This window comes from Rhinolophus ferrumequinum, chromosome 13, assembly GCF_004115265.2.
Source record: "Rhinolophus ferrumequinum isolate MPI-CBG mRhiFer1 chromosome 13, mRhiFer1_v1.p, whole genome shotgun sequence".
NCBI classification, from domain to species: Eukaryota; Metazoa; Chordata; class Mammalia; order Chiroptera; family Rhinolophidae; genus Rhinolophus; species Rhinolophus ferrumequinum.
The window spans coordinates 49023120-49039358 of record NC_046296.1 but is presented as its reverse complement, the minus strand read 5'-3'; the positions used below and the strand labels follow the sequence as shown (position 1 = coordinate 49039358).

Here is a 16239-nt window from a genome sequence, read left to right as displayed (position 1 = left end):
TTCTTAGCATTAGGAAGTTCTATTCTGAACAAAATGAGAACTGCTGGGTAAGAACGATTCTCCCTGTCCTCCTCTGAGTCTCATTAGAAGCTGCTCCTCAGCTGCCCAGGGTCCTTACACAAATTGTTTCCTTTTAATTAGTGACTCTACGTGGATAACGAGATGTAGAATTTATTGCAGCTCTCACTCGTCATTTGTCTAGGAATGTAAAATACAGGAAGTTGTCAACTTAAAAATGGGCTTGACCTAGCAGTTCATTTGTAAGCTTGGATTCTAATGTTACCTCTCCCCCCCCACCCACAAAGTTGCTTACACATGGTGATTAGTCTCTAGTTAGCCCGCAGAGGTTATTTAATCTGTTCCTATAGATGAAATTGTCCTAATTTATACTTCCCCTTTGAATAGGCCACCTACTATCCCTGCTGAGTGGGGTCCTTCTAACTTTTTCTTTCTCTTTTAATTCCCTCTTCAATCTTCTTCTTTGTTTTTCTTCATTTTTCTCTCATTTCTTCTTGTCTCATACTTCAGTTCCACCATGATAAATAGATTGTGGGGAGGGCTTGTTTGGAATTTTACCACTTTGCTAGCATTTCAATTGGAAAATGTCCTGCCACTCTCAACAAGAAGGAATTGTGGTTATAACTAATACTTAGTAACGGTTTTCCTAACGAATACTTAGTATCTTAGCCAGGTACTATTTCAAATGCTTTGTCTATATTACTAATTTACAACTCACAGTGACCCAATAAGGTAGGTACTGTTATTAGCCCCATTTTACAGATGAGAAACTGATGTGTAGAGTGGTTAAGTAATTTGTTCAGTTGCAAGGTGAACAATAAACGTTTTAATTTAAATGGAGGCAGAATAAGGAGAATAAGTGTTAGGCTTTAGGTGGAGACAGTCAGGATCCAGCATTCAAACTCTGAAGTAGGTAGAGGGTGGCAAACTTTTCTGTAAAGGATCAGATATTTTCATCTTTGTGGGACATATGGTTTCTGTTGCAGCTCTCTGTTCTGCCATTATAGCACAAAATCAGCCCCAGACGATGCCAAAATGAATGAGTGTGACTGTTCCAATAAAACTTTATTTATGGCTATTGAAATTTGAATGTTATATAAATTTCACATGTCACCCAATGTTATTCTTCTTTTGATTTTTTTTTCCCCTCAACCCTTTAAAGATGTGAAAATCTTTCTTAGCCTGTGCCCCATACAAAAACAGGCTGTGGGCCAGCTTTTTTGGTCCATAAGTTGTGGTATGCTGACCCTTTCTCTAAAGGACAGTCGTGCTTTTTTTGTGCCAGAACACGAATGGAACTGTGTCCTTGAAATGATATAAAGCTTTGATTATATCATAACGAGACATCTTTCTTCCAGCATTGTTATGGATCTTAAAAACAAAGAACAGTTCTGTGCGGAACTATGCCTTGAGTCAGATTACTATGCATTGGAATTATTTTTTTTCCTAGCATTATTACTTACATAAACTGTGAAGTAATTTACAAGCGACATCATTCATCTTGAATATCACCATCCACTGTTCGACTTTGACCCTCTGTGATGTGCATATATGGATTGTTAGTGAGAACCATATGTCAGATGTCAGATAAAGGAGCAACTTTTTTCTTCTTTTTTCATGTTTTGGTAGCAGCAGTATAATTTAGACAAGAATGTTGTGAAGAAAAGAGGAGGCTAAGGTTTCAGCTCTAACTTGGCTTTGGGAAAATAGAAGTCATTACAGGCATACCTTGTTTTATTACGTTTCCTTTTATTACACTTTGCTTTATTGTGCTCAGCAAATACTGTATTTTTTAAAAATTGAAGGTTTGTGGCAACCCTGCATCGAATAAGTCTGTTGGTGCCATTTTTACAAAAGGCTCAGATGATGGTTAACACTTATTTATTTTTTTTAAGCAATGAAGTATTTTTAATTAAGATATATACATTGATTTTTTTAAGGTATAATGTTATCACACACTTAAGAGACTATAGTATAGTGCAAACATAGTTTTTATATGTACTGGGAAACCAAAAATTTTGTGTGAGTCACTGTATTACAATACACAATTTTGGGAACCAAACCAGCAATATCTCTGGGGTATGCCAGTAGATAATTTGCTTCAGAGACTTCATCGGCTGAATTAGATGCTTTTTATGATACCATTGTTACAGGCATGTGTACTGTGTGCTTAAGGTTAAGGAGAAGAGATGGCCCTAAGATGCTAGCAATTCGATATTTTCTTAATAAACTTTTACAGGTTGCCCTATTATCTGGGCACTGCAGAGAGTATCAAGATGTACAAGATCCTGTTCTGTTCTTAAGGAGATTTTGAAATAATAAATGAGCTATAACTTGAGGGATGCAAAGGGACAGGGACAGTTGGCCCACTGATGATTCTGGGTAATGACACAATCACCTGAAATCATATGTAATCAAACTGCCAAGGAAACACATATGATAGGACCATTCTGGCTACTTTTGAGAAATGTAACAATTCTTAAGTTATCTTTTTTTAAGTTTACCTACTTTTAGGGTGTTTCAAGGTTTTTTTTTGTTTTTAATCTGGTGAAGGAAGAGCTTGATTAAGCCTCCTCAAAGTGCTTGTAGACATAAAGATACCTAAAATATCACAACGTTTAGTGTTACATCATTATCTGGATCGTTTGCTTAGTAAGTTTTTATTCAGCACATTCTATGTCCTGTGCCCCCTTCTAGAGGCTTGGGGTGTAGCCCTGAGCAGCTAAACAAAATGTCTACTTTTTTGGGTTTACTGTCTGGAGAAGGGGAGATGACTGATAAGTGGCATAATTAAAACATGTGTTAGATTGTGATAAGTGCTGTGGAGAAAATAAAACTGTAATAATGGACAGGGACGGGGGTGGGTGTGAGGAAGGAAGGAGTGAGGGCTCCGGTGGTTTTCAATACGTCAGGGAAGGCCCCACTGAGAAGGTGACAATTAAGCAAAGGCCCGAAGGAGGTGAGAGTGTGAAACATGAAGATGTGTGGGGGTGGGGCAGAGACCCCTGAGGCAGGAGTGCGCCTGGCATGTTTGAGGAACAGCTGCTTTAGTAACACTGTAATGTTAAAACTACACAGGTGGGTGTTAGATGAATTGGGTTTACCGTTGATCGAATTGGTTTCAGACAGCTTGCCTTAGAACCAGATACAAACAAAGTTCTTCAGGAAATCAAAGGACAGAGCCGTTGTTTCCAGAGTTTGGAGTGTTGGGGAAGTGGAGGTCCAGGGATGGCTCTCGGAAGGTGGTCTGTGAGCTTGTAAAGATGGTTACATCTGGACACACAAACTGGAGAAGAAGGGCATTTCCAAGAATGGCAATGATATGACGTCAGAAAGTATGGTGTATTAGTTAGGTACTGCAGTGTAACAGATCACCCCAAAACTTAGCAGCCTAAAGCAATAAACGTTTATTGTCTGTGGCCAGGAATCTAGGAGGCGCTTAGCTGGGAGTTCTGGCTCAGGTCTTTCGTGAAATTGCAGTCAGCAGGGGCGGCTTGACTAGAGAATCCACTGCCAAGATGACACGCTCCCGTAGCTGTGGCAGGAGCCTCACTTCCTCTCCACAGGGCTGCCTGAGTGTCCTCACAACAGGGCTGCTGGCTTCTCCCAGAGAGACTGATCCCACATTGGAGAGAGCAAGGAGAAAGCCAGCAGTGCCTGTTTAATCTTGAAAATGACACACCTTCACATCTGCCTTATTCTACTCATTAGAAGTGAGTCACTAAGTCACTAAGACCCTCAGAGGGAGTAGAATTAAGCTGCATTGTGTGAGGGGAGAAATATCAAAGAATTTGTGGACATACGTAAAAATGACCACATTTAGGATATGGTTTGATTGGAACTTGGTATAGATGAAGACTAGTGGCAGGCAATAAAAGGTTTTACAGATTCGTTGAAAACCAAGTTAAAGACTAAGATTTCAACAAAACAATTCTAAAAAGATACAATGAAACAAAATTGAAAAAAAAAAGTAATGGAGGGGGGAGCCTATAGTTTGAAAGAGGCGTAAGAAGCATATTAACCAATCATAGCATTTGGACTTATGTCTATCCTGATTCAAACAAACTATAAATAAAAGAAAAAGATAATGATGAAGATTTCTAGGACAATCATGAAAATGCTGGAAATTTGATGATATAAAAAATGATTGTTGATTTTGGGGACTGTGATAATGGCATTGTAGTTATGTAAACAGGAGAATCATATTAAAGTATTTACAGATGGGATTATATGGTGTTTGATCTTTGATTGAAATTATCCAGTGGATTGAGGTATAGAGGTAATAAGACTGGCCATGATGGATAATTATTGAAGCTAGATGATGGATACATGGTATTTTCTTAACAATTCTCTCTACTATTTATATTGTTAAAATTTTCTGTAATAAAGAGTAACAACAACAACAAAAAACCACAAGAAAGTTTTAGTAGGGAGAATGCTACAATCTTTCCTCTGCCTTGGGAGATTAATCTGGCCGTAGAATCTAAAATGGTTTAGAACTACTGGTAATTGGAGACTGGATCTGTAACAGGTATGGCAGTGCTGGTAATGTAGAGGAAGGAAGTGAACTTAGGAGTTATTGTAAATTCAAAACCTTGACACCTAATTGAATGTGGGAGGCTAAGGAAAAGAGAATCAGGTATGTTCTAGGTTTGGGACTGTGTGGGAAAAGGAAGGATATGGAAGTCTCTCCATCTGGCTGTTTTTGAAGATTTCTTTGGAAATACCATGGATCTCCAAGGTTGAAGGTGGTTGATACTTGGTGAATGGATGGTCTCTGACAGAGCTTTATGGATGAATAACCCAGATCGTCCTCTGTACCCCATGAGGGTATCAAGTGGGTATCATTGGTATGTGGCTCACCACTTGGTCAGTTATTGGGTTGGAAAGACTCTGGCCAGGGTGTTGCAGAGGTAGTCATCGCTGTAGTTGGCAATTTCATTCATGCTTCTAATGGAAATTTATTATTATGGTGTTTCTTTTTCCAGTTTTCTGGGCCATATCATGGATACTCCATGAGCTGAAGACCAAATGATGCTTCATCTTCCTGTATACAAATTTTGGCAGTCACTTTTCTCATTCTTTGAACTTTGACCTCACTTTATAATACTGGGTTCTTTAGAAAGTCCACAGTCACACTTAAGGTTACTCTCATAATTGCATCTTGCAGATGTTATTTCACATGTTCCTGTTAACATACTTTTTTGAAGAATTGCCACTGTTAGATCACAGGTGCATCCCCAGTGTCTGTCTTTAGTCCTGTATGTAAAAAGGTGTTAATTCTCAAAAGCTAAGGCTGGGAGACTCCACAAAGGACAAAATTCAAATCTGTGTATTTTCCAGAGCTCACCTGTCACCTGCCAGTATCATTATTCACAGATATATTGAAGTTTCCCATAGAAGTTTGTTTTCAATCCTCAGTGCTGCTCAGTGAGGCTGTTTTGACTTGTATAAAATGTCTCTTTGCTCGTTAATCATGATGGGTGTTCTAGGCACAGACCATGGAACCACGAGGTGGACATAAGCTGCTAATGTCTTTTGGTTGTTTAGAGAACGTTGGTACAAGTAACCACTGCTTTGCCAAATGGGGAGCTGTTATTTGTAATGTATATGGAGGAAGCACTTTTTCAGGAGACAAGGTACCCAGTTCCTGTCTTTCAGCTTGAGAAGGAAGTCTGGTTTTACTCAGGATACGAATGTCAAATCTATCTAGAGAGCTCACATGTACCCAGACTTTTTTCTTCTCTGGTGATGGCTGTTTTCATTATCTTATGGTGTCCTGATGTTACAAAGGGTTGTGGTTAGTTTCTCTGGCATACTGAGTTTTGTCCTGTTTCAAACCAGTTGAGGGGACTGAATTTATCTGTTGGCATTCTCTATCCCTCAGTTCCGTCATCTTCCGGGATGTGGCGAAGAGAAAAGAAGCAAATTAGAAAATGTTCTTTTAAAAGACAGGCATAATTCAAATGCGTTGTATGTTTATCAAGTGAGCTTATAGTAAGTATGCAATGTATTTTCCAAATATAGGGAGGGCACGTTAGAATCCACAGGGAGTTGATGGGTCCCACTTTCAGAGTTCTTGAGAAATGAGTACTTCCCATTTACCACGGGTCAGTCAATAGGAAGCAGCATTGAGTGATGTCTGTGGCATAGAGAAGAGGGTGCTACAATGTCCTTTATCTCTGCCTAATTTTTAGCTTCCTGTCACTGTGGTTGAGTCTTAAAAAATCTCTATGCTGTGATACTGGCAAAGATGGGAGACTTTGTGGAATATTCTTTGGAGTATTCGACTCTGCTAATTAACGGCAGCACTAACAAAATGTATACTTGTTCCCTTTAGTTGGACTTTCTCACACAACCCCTAAAGAAAAAAAAAAACCTCATTAGAAAACTACACCAACAATTAAAACTTTACGGAGAAATTTCAAGCTTTTGGTAGCATTAATAGTTGAGATTGGGATTTTTGTCTGAATTTATGAGAGGCCAAGGAAATGGTCAGTATTTGGTTTCCCCAGATGATCTCTCAAACTATGGGGTGGTTGGGGGGGAATCTTGCTCAGTGTAGACCCCCACCCTCCAGTCTGCTTACCCTCCCCCAGGTTTCTCTTCTGTATCCCTCTGCACTTACCATTATTGTAACACTTACTACACAGTTTTGTTTGATCACGCCTCATATAAATGAATCACACACTATGTATTTTTTCAGTGTTATGTCTGAGATTTATCTATGTGGTTGTGTGTGGCTGTAGTTTTCACATTTACATTGCCAAAGATTAGTTCATCATATGCGTTTACTGCAACTTATTTATTCTGCTCTTGATGGATGTTTGGAATTTTTCCAGTTTTTGGTTCTTATAAATAATACTGTGTCCATAGGTATATGTGGGAATTCCAGAAGAAGGCCTTTTTGAACTCATCAGTAAACCAATCCCAACTGGGTACAACAATGTCAAGGTTTGAGAAGGACTTTGTAATCTATCACGTAAAGTTTGATCATATTGGTATCCGTTGGTCAGCACTATTTTGTTTGAGACAAACAGGAACATGGGGAAAAGGGTAGGGTGAGATAATGTTCGAGAAACTGGAAGCAAGGAACTTTTTTCCTCCTGCAAGACCAGGCAGGAAGAGTGAACTGTGGGGTGGAGGTGGGAGAGGCAGGAAGAAGAGTAGGGGAGGTCACTTGTGCCTTGAGCTGTCCATGAGGAAGCACTGGCCAGAAGTAGTTTTGCGATGCAACCAGTCAGTTACTGTGTTTAAATTCTGTCAAAGGTACATGAGGAATTGTGTGGAAACTCAAAATTTGTAACTGAAAAGGGCAAAGGATAGAGTTTGCTCCCCAGTTTAATTGGTAGAAATCAGGATGTTTTGTTGCTATGTAGTAATAATATTAATAATAATAACTAATATTTACTGAGTGTTTATTCTGTACCAGGAGATATTAAACACTAAGTATTATCTCATTTATTCTTCTCACAAGAATGTGACATAGATATTGTTATAGTATCTATGTCCCATTTTGCACAGTGAAGCAATTCAGGTACGGAAGGATTAAGTAATTTGCCTAAATTCACTTAGCTAGCAAATGTGGAGTCAAGATTCAAATTCAGGCAGTCTCTAAGGTTATCCTCTTATTTATATTGCCTCTTTCTTTGATGGCATTTGTGTTAGTTTCCTATTGCTGCTGTAACAAATTTAGTGACTCAAAACAGCACAAATTGTCTCCTAATTCAGAGGTCAGGTATCTGAAATAGGACTCACTGGGCCAAAACCAAGATGTTGGCAGGGCAGCCTTCCTTCTGCAGGCTGTAGGGGAGACTCTGTTTCCTTGCCTTTTCCAGCTTCTAGAGGCCGCCTAATTCTGTGTCTTTTGGCCCTTTTTCCATCCTCAAAGACAGCAGTGTTGGGCTGAGTCCTTCTCACTGCCAGTCTCTGCTTCTTTCTTCTGCCTCCCTCTTGTACTTCTAAGGACTCTTATAATTATGTTGGGCCCGCCAGAATAATCCAGGATAATTTCCACATCTCAGAGTCAGCTGATTATCAACCTTAATTCCATCTGCAACTTTAACTTTCATCTGCCATGTAACCTAACATATTCATGGGTTCTGGGAAGTAGGATGTAGACATCTTTGGGGATGGGTGTTATTCTGGCTTCCACACTATTTTATTAGGGACCCAGTCTTGTCCTGGCAATCTTCCTTGCCACTCAGGAGGGAGCTATAGTCACAAGGGATAGTAAATAATCATCAAAGTTCCCTTCAAATAATAGCAGATCCAGCCCTTATGACTCTTACAATAAAGTTAGGTTTAAATGCTTCATGTAGATTTAAGGTCTAAATGTGGCCTCCACTGTTCTGTAAAATCTTGGAACTACCACACTCAGGCACTTGTGGGTAAAATAGTGGGAAACCAAGAGATCAAGAGCCTAGAGATGGCCAGGCCCTGGGAGGGGCCCTGGCTCTCCCTATGCCCTTAGCCTTGTGGAATCAGGGATTGAAAAGTCAACACCACTCATAACTAAGTGCCGTTTGAGGTACATTACTCCCCCTCCCCAATTGACAAAGTGGCCTTTGGGCTCTGGTTGGGGGTGTTAGGAAGGGGTAGGCAGATGTGGGCAGGAGTGGGAGAGGGACAGGAATGTCCCTTTCTTCAACAATTAAAGGGTGGCTCTTGAGCCTGATAAAGTGTTTCCCATGTGATTATTCTTCTAGGTTGAAAGAAATGTGTGCACTGAAAATTGAATTAATTAGTTGTCAGAGGACTTGCTGCAAACGGACAATGGAATTGGGGTCGAAACACACATGAATCCACCGATAAGCAGTTCGAACAGAACACAGTTTGGCTGACACATGGGATCCGGGAGATTTAGGCCAGGCCTGTCTGGCTGATGCCAAACATGAGAATATTTTAGAGCCTGGCTTTGGGTGTTGTGCAGATTAAAGTCAAAATTCCTCTTTCCATTTGGATATGTTTGGCATTCCATAGATACTGCCCATGAATCCTTCCATGGTGCCTCTGGGGTTACACTAAATCCTCTTTCCTTGTTTTCCTTGGCGAAGAGTTCGTTTTTGTTTGAACAGAGTGTAGACTAAATTTTAAGACTAAATTTTAATAACAGAGTTGCCCGGGGATCAGAATGAACCTCTAAGGCGTGAGTCCTGTGTGAGAGAGGTGACAAGAACTTCTCAAATTAGGTAAAATCTGCACACATAGGACACAAAAAGCAAAGTTAAATAACGAACACGGTCAATACGCTTAGGGTTAGTATATTTTTACCAAAGTTCTCAAGGTTGAGTTTATTTTTATGTACCTATTTGTCTGTTCCTCAAATACATTAGAGAGGACCTAGCAGAAATAGCTGATCTTACGGTCCCGGAGGCAAGAACTTCTAAGTGGAAAGAATGTCTCCTTAAACATGATGGAAAAGAGAAACCTAATTTGCTCATCTAGGGAAAAAAATGTCATTTTTAGACAAGATGGTTATGATTTATGTGTGTATGCAGGATAGCAAGAGGAACGAGAATGACCGGGCGGGTGGAATTACATAGTGATTGGAGACTGTTCCTATTCCCATTGGAGTCTGGTGGTCTTTCCCACGAGTGGCGTGGGGAGGCTCTGACTGTCCCCTCTATGCCAAGCGCTTGGAACTTTATGAAGTACGAGAAGATTAAATCCAACTGGTGGGATCTTTTCAAACTGTAAGTCTCTTCTTGCCCTGCTCCGCCCTGCCCTGCCTGAAAGCCTCCCCTGGCTTCTCAGTGCTCTGAGGATAAAGATTAGTTCTCCACTCCTGGGCAGTCAGACTGCCGGGTCTCTTTCTGTACTGTTTCCCTTGGTTGATGCCATACACAGGTGGCTGTCACAGGTGGCTCCTCAGCCCTGCCCAGCTCCTTCCTGACACATTTTCTCTGTCTGTCACCCCGCCCTCCCCACCCCCTGTATACGCTCCTCTTCTCTGTTGAACACCTGTTCATTCTACTGATCTCAGTTTCCTCAGGGAAGCATTCTGATGCCTCTGTTACTCCCTGAGAGACAATCTCCTAGCAGCATGTTTCTCCACCCCCTCCCTTCTCAGCATTCATTTCAGTTTGTGTGATTTACCCTACCTGGCACAATGCGTACTTGGTGAATGAATAAAGGAAGGTAATATCACATGACTGCTCTGAATCCAAAAGTCTGACCATGCAGGCATGCAGACGTTAGCCCATCTTCTAGGCTTTCTCAGTTTCTCCAAAGTAACGAGAAGACACTAGTTCAAGGAGCTATGGATCAGAGTAGGCAAATGTGAGTCCTCCCTCTCACCATTCCAAGGCAGTAGTTCACACCTAACATCCCATTCTTCCTGGGTATCTCTGGGTGTGGCGATGGGCCCACTTCCTGTATATCTCACAATGTTACAAGGATTTTTCCTTGATCAGACTTCCTTCAGTTTTCTGGGTCTTACCCTTTGACTTTGCAGTGCTAAGCCTTGCTACCCGCGCCTCCCGAAATGCCTGTGACAGGCACAAGGCACAGTAACAAACAAAAATGTGACAGCAGAGTCCAAGCAGCCAATCTTTGGGGACAATTCAGGACGCCGAGACTATAAATCCAGTTTATGAGCTTGAACTTCTTACTATGCAAAAGAATTTAATTAAATATTAATAATTTGGACTCTGATACAAAATTGGCTCATCGCTCATAGAAAACAGCCAGGGACATCAGGCAAGCTTGAATTATATTTCACTTAGAGGTCATGTGATTCCAGAGGGATGTGATTCATGGAGTTAGCTGTTCCCAAAACAAAGAAGAAATATTTCATCAATATCAGTATCTTTGCATAGAAGACACTTGTCCTGTTTGAAAGTTACTTGAGCGTCATGATAAATAGAACAAGCATGTTTAGGGTATTTTCTTTGTTTTGTTTTTGTTTTTTTTCCATCTTCTAAAATTTTCAACCAGTGCGGACCATAAAGTTTTATAACTTAAAGGGTTGCATGCTTTGCCCAGAGTCACACGGGAAAGTGGAAGCAGAGCTGTGCCTTGAGCCTGAACTCTTAGTCCGTCTTCTCCTTGCTGTCTTTTATATGCCATTGTCTGAGTCTTTTAACCACAATAGTGAAGAAAAAAAAATTGCATGGTGTTTTTGAAGCACAGTATTTTGAAGTAGTTTTGTAAATAAAAAGGATGGGGGAGTGAACATTTTTAGTTTCATGAATTCTTAAGTAAACCACTGTTGTTGAACAGAAAGTTGCTTATTTTCAAAACAGTCAGGGTTCATTTAGTCCAAACATATTCTGTCTCGTGAAGAAAATGTGACAATTACTTCATTATAGTAAGTTACCCATGTAGAAGCTGTTCCCAGATCTTTAAAACTTAGCTGGACTGTGTGCCACACATACAGAATTAATTTTAAAAAATTCTCATGTTAGGTCTTTCTTGACATAGACATCACTTTTATTGCTTTCAAAGTGCTGGCCTTTCTTTCTTTGCTGTTGGTGTTTTGCCAAGTGCTGGTATTTGGAGATTTGATGGACAGAATCTAAAGTGAGACATCATTCTTTCTTAATTTGTTCAAAGCCTCTTTATGCAGCAGCTAATCCTTCCTAATTATATTTCTAGGAAGGATGTTCTTAACCCAAACAGGAAGATGACATAGGCATTTTGAGAAGATTAGAGTGTACTTTACTCTGAGAAAAGAAATTTGAAAGGAAGTGGTCTCCATTTCCCATTTCTCACTCCCTGAGGACAAACAACCATTCCCTGCCCCCCTTTCCCCCCTTTGGAAAACTCTTTTTCTCTCTGTTCCTCTTCTATTCGTCTTCCACTCCTGTGGCTCCTATTTATCTCCAGGCTTAACTAAGCTCTTTTGAAGGAGTAAGAAAAAAAAAATCCTAAAAACCTCATTTCCATGTATGAGGCAAACATTTTACAACTTGCCTTAGTGTCTTGAAAGGTGACCCATGAATCTAAATAGTTGGAAAATTTAGTGTGTATATTAGAAATACTTTCCGTAAGGTTGAAACACTTTGCAATCTCCTTGATTCATTTCTTTGTTGCTGTTTTGCTCTGTAATTAATTTAACATAGTAATTTTTATGTGAAAGTAAATATGTTAGTCAGTGACATGTGTGTATTAGATACTTAATATTTTGCACAAAGAAAGTGTGGTCGCTGTCAAATAAAACTGACAAATTAACTAAATTATAGTTTGTAATGTCTTGGTGGTTTTAAATATTCCTATGAAATATGGTTTGTTTCAATTTGTTTCTTAGATTTTTTTTAGTGAAGTTGAACATTTTTCATATGTTTATTAGCCCTTTCCATTTTTATGTGAATAATCTATTAACATTCTTTTTCCTATTTTCTATTACATAGCGTTATAAATATTTTTTTAATTGTAAGAGATCTTTTCATATGAAAGTTCCCCTTTTGTCAAACAGTCCAAGAACTCTCAAAGGAGGGACTTTGTATGCAAAGAAGGATTTACTACTTATTTAATTTTTTTATCCCAAAATTTAGAAGAAACTTCTTAAATTTTACACACACACACACACACACACACACACACTTTTTTTTTTTTTTTGAAAATTCCCACACGCCCTTAAGGACAAAAATACAAACTATTATTCATTGAGTAATTTATTTCAGAATTCTTCTTCGTGTGAGAGGCTTATTGATTGACATAGACATAAATCTTTATGTACCACCAAGCCATCTATAACTTTCCAAACCTAAAGAGTACTCAGTGCATTTCTAACTGGTTGCCTAATCTCAGGTCACCACCATGAAGACAGAATCACAATTCTCACCTCCACAACACAAATATTTGGTTTACTGTAGTTGATTCATTCAGTCTATCAGCAAAAACTTATTGAGTGCCAGCCATATGCCAGGTACTGTACTAAGCACTCCGGTTGGAGGGATCCAGCTAACATGACTGAAAAATAGTTAATAATATAGGATAAGTCTTTAATTGACTGGTAGCTATTATAAATTCTAGTGGGAAACAAGGAAGGGGCGATCAATGGAGACTGGAGTAAAGGAAAACTTACCAGAGTCTGGAGGACTTGGAAAAGTGAAGAGGAGGCTGGCTTTTAAGTACAGAAAGTAACAGGCTGGGAAATATGGTGGGAATGAGTCTCTGTTTCCACAGAACAAGTGGGAGATTGATCTATTTAGGGGGAACTGAAGAAGAGTAGGAAGGAAATGATATTGGGTAGGTAGGTCCAGACTATGGAAGGCCTTGACAATCAGGGGGGTGCTGTGAGAAATGGACAGATGCCACTAATAGCCACTAAAGAAGTATAAGACGTAACGGTGGAAAGCTAGGTCCGGTGGTTGATGGGCAGGTGAGCAAAAGGGATGCCTGAAGTTGCTGGCCTGGGAGTGTACCTACCTGTGACCGTAACTTCTTGAGAGGAACGCTAATTTTCTTTAACACAGAAGGGAAGTTGTCAAGAAGACAGTTCCTTTGGATCCAGGCTGAGGAAATTATGTGGGCTGAGGATTCATTCATATTCTCTCTCTCTCTCTGTTAAATTGAATGATACATATTCTTGTGCACTTCAAGAGTTGGGGGACGCTGTCTTTGAATGCTTTCTTTTCCTTGTTGCACTCTATCCCTGGATTCACATTCACCAACCCATTATCAAAATCAGATTCCGTTTCCTTCTGTGTTGATCAAACTAACATTCTTGACAACACATTTGGTGACAATTCATCATGCTCTGTAGAAAAATCAAGGTTTTGGTTTCTTCTAATGTTCATCAGACTCCGATGTTGGCTCTACAGTAGCTTTTGCCATAACCCATTTCATGCTATCGCTGCCCCTTGAATACAGATTTGTGTGGTTCTCATGCTGTACTAGGGGTGGTCACCTCACCTATATTCCTTCTCTGTTAGGTGACAGAAACCCCACATCTTTCATGATGTCTTTACTGATCGACTGGAAATGCGCCTTGGAGAGAGTATAACCACCCACCTGTTTGTTCATGGGCTCTAAATGTCTCCCCAGTTGCATCGCATCATCTAGTTTCTAGTTGGATTGTGTTCTCATTAGTTATTATTTAACATAATTTAACAAAACGAATGATCCATAATTAAAGTCGGAAACAAAAATTGCATTACTTACAATATGATGTTAAATAATAAATAATGCTGTTTGGTTTCAGACATTGCTTACACTTGTGGTTTAACTTAGCTATAGAGCCCTACGGTTGCTAGGAAAGTTTTTATGATTTGCTTTTTGAAGTAATCAGTCCAGTAACATGCTACTTGATAGTCATAGTAGGATTGGCTTTCACAGAGTCAGAAATACTTTCCAATACTTTTTGCCTGATCGGAAACACCTAGCAACAGTAGTGCATGAATTAATAGCGCCTGTAGAGTTTTTGAAGAAAAAGGTAAGCCAACCACAGCAAAAAAGGGCATTTGTGTATGTGATATTTCCCAGGAATAGAGTATCTGAAAGCTAACTGACTGCAGCTGGACATGCTTCCTTTTGCATGGAGACGCTGCCTCTAGTGTTTAGGAAAAAACGCACACTAGAAAATAGTGCAACATTATGGTGCCATCTGTCTTGAAAATGAGTTATTTTTTATTGTCTGCTTCATTGTAGTTCGCAGACAACTAAAAAGCTTCAACTAGCATTGGTGCTGTTTTGCATATGGACAAGTTCCAGAGGCGAAAGCCTTTAAAGCTTTATTTCAAAGGGGCCTCAGAACTTTCCAGTGTGGTGTGATGAGGCCGTTTCCCGTAAAGCTTCCAGGAATTTCATGCCTGCCCAGCTTCCTGGGCGAAAGGAGAGCATATGGAATCATTGCACCTTCTCTCTCCCGATGTGCCTTGTGATTGGTTTGTAGGACCCCACCTCAGACAGTATTTCCCCGCTAAATTCAGAGTTTCACTTTCTCCTTAAGAGTGTTTTGTTTTCTTTTGAAGGGGATGATGGCATGGATATACAAATCTATAGAGTTAGAAGAATAAGGCAAAACTTAAAAGCTTGTTGTTTTCTTTAAGAAAAAAACGTGAAAATGCTGTTACTTCTCAGAGTTTCTTAGAATTAATTCAAATGGAAGACTATTAGAAATATTTTAGTTAACCTATGAAAAATGCTTGTTAATATTGACATAATTAAGATATTTAAAAGTTTAAATGTTTTAAAACATTTTCACAAAGCAGTGGTGAAATCTTGGACTCGAGTTTTTTCTTTTCAGTTGGATGGGCTGCTACTTAAAATTTTGTAATATAAACGTATATAAACTAAAGTTAAACCATCAATGTTTGCATTTTAAAGTCTCCATGGATCGGAAAATGGATTTAGTATTTCATATCATCTAGAATGATGACAGGCCATGGAAGCCTAGGACAATGCTGGCACATTTTCAAAGGAATTCTTCCCTGGTCTGGATACTGTAATAAACACAACTGCAGATGGGTCCATTTATTTTATACACAACACGTATAATAGTTTGGAAGGTTTGTTTGTTTGTTTGTTTGTTTTTCATTTTTGTTTTAGGCACCCTTGTTACAGCTGATGATGTAAAGGGTTTGAAACAGCATCTGGTTAAAAACTTTGGGGCTGACATTCTCTCTTAAAAAAAAAACAACAACTGGTGAGAGCAAATGAAAAACTACAGAAAATGCAAACATCCATACTAATCCGTTCATAAAAGGGTTTAAGTCAAAAACGTGGACACAACTTGAACTTTTACGTTTATGCCATTGGGCAGCAGGTGGCAAGCTTTGCTTTTCAATGAACTTCGGTTTTATTTTTATACTATAGAATGCCAAAATTTGAAGAGGGTGGTTTGAATCCACTGGAGTGTCATTTCTTGGCAGTGCAATCTTGAACCACCTCCTTTGTTCATTTTGCATAATTGCCTTTCTTTGGATGCTGAAGCCGACCTTTCGGTTCCCCTTGTCTCACTCTGATGGATAGGAATTAATTCATATAAGCAATGCTTTATTCTCTTGTGATTTTTAGCATCACATTGCTAATGGAGAAAATAAATTAGAAACAAATGAGTTTCTTAAGGCAGTCCTTGTATGGTTTTATAAGAGGATTTGCTGTACAGTCTTACTTAATACTAAATTATATATATACACATATATATAGAAACATTTTTTTGCTTCTACTTTAAAAAAATCACATCTAACTGGCTATATTAGAAGCGTTACAGTGGCGTTAGAAGTACAGGCATACCTTGTTTTATTGTGATGAGCTGTATTGTTATTCGCAGGT

At 39.3% G+C, this 16239-nt stretch overlaps 1 protein-coding gene across 7 annotated transcripts in view; it reads left to right on the top strand.

The window, feature by feature from the left end:
• Positions 1–16239, top strand: part of LTBP1 (latent transforming growth factor beta binding protein 1) — a 348164-nt gene that overhangs the window by 41963 nt on the left and 289962 nt on the right. The gene's annotated exons all lie outside the window — the stretch shown is intronic.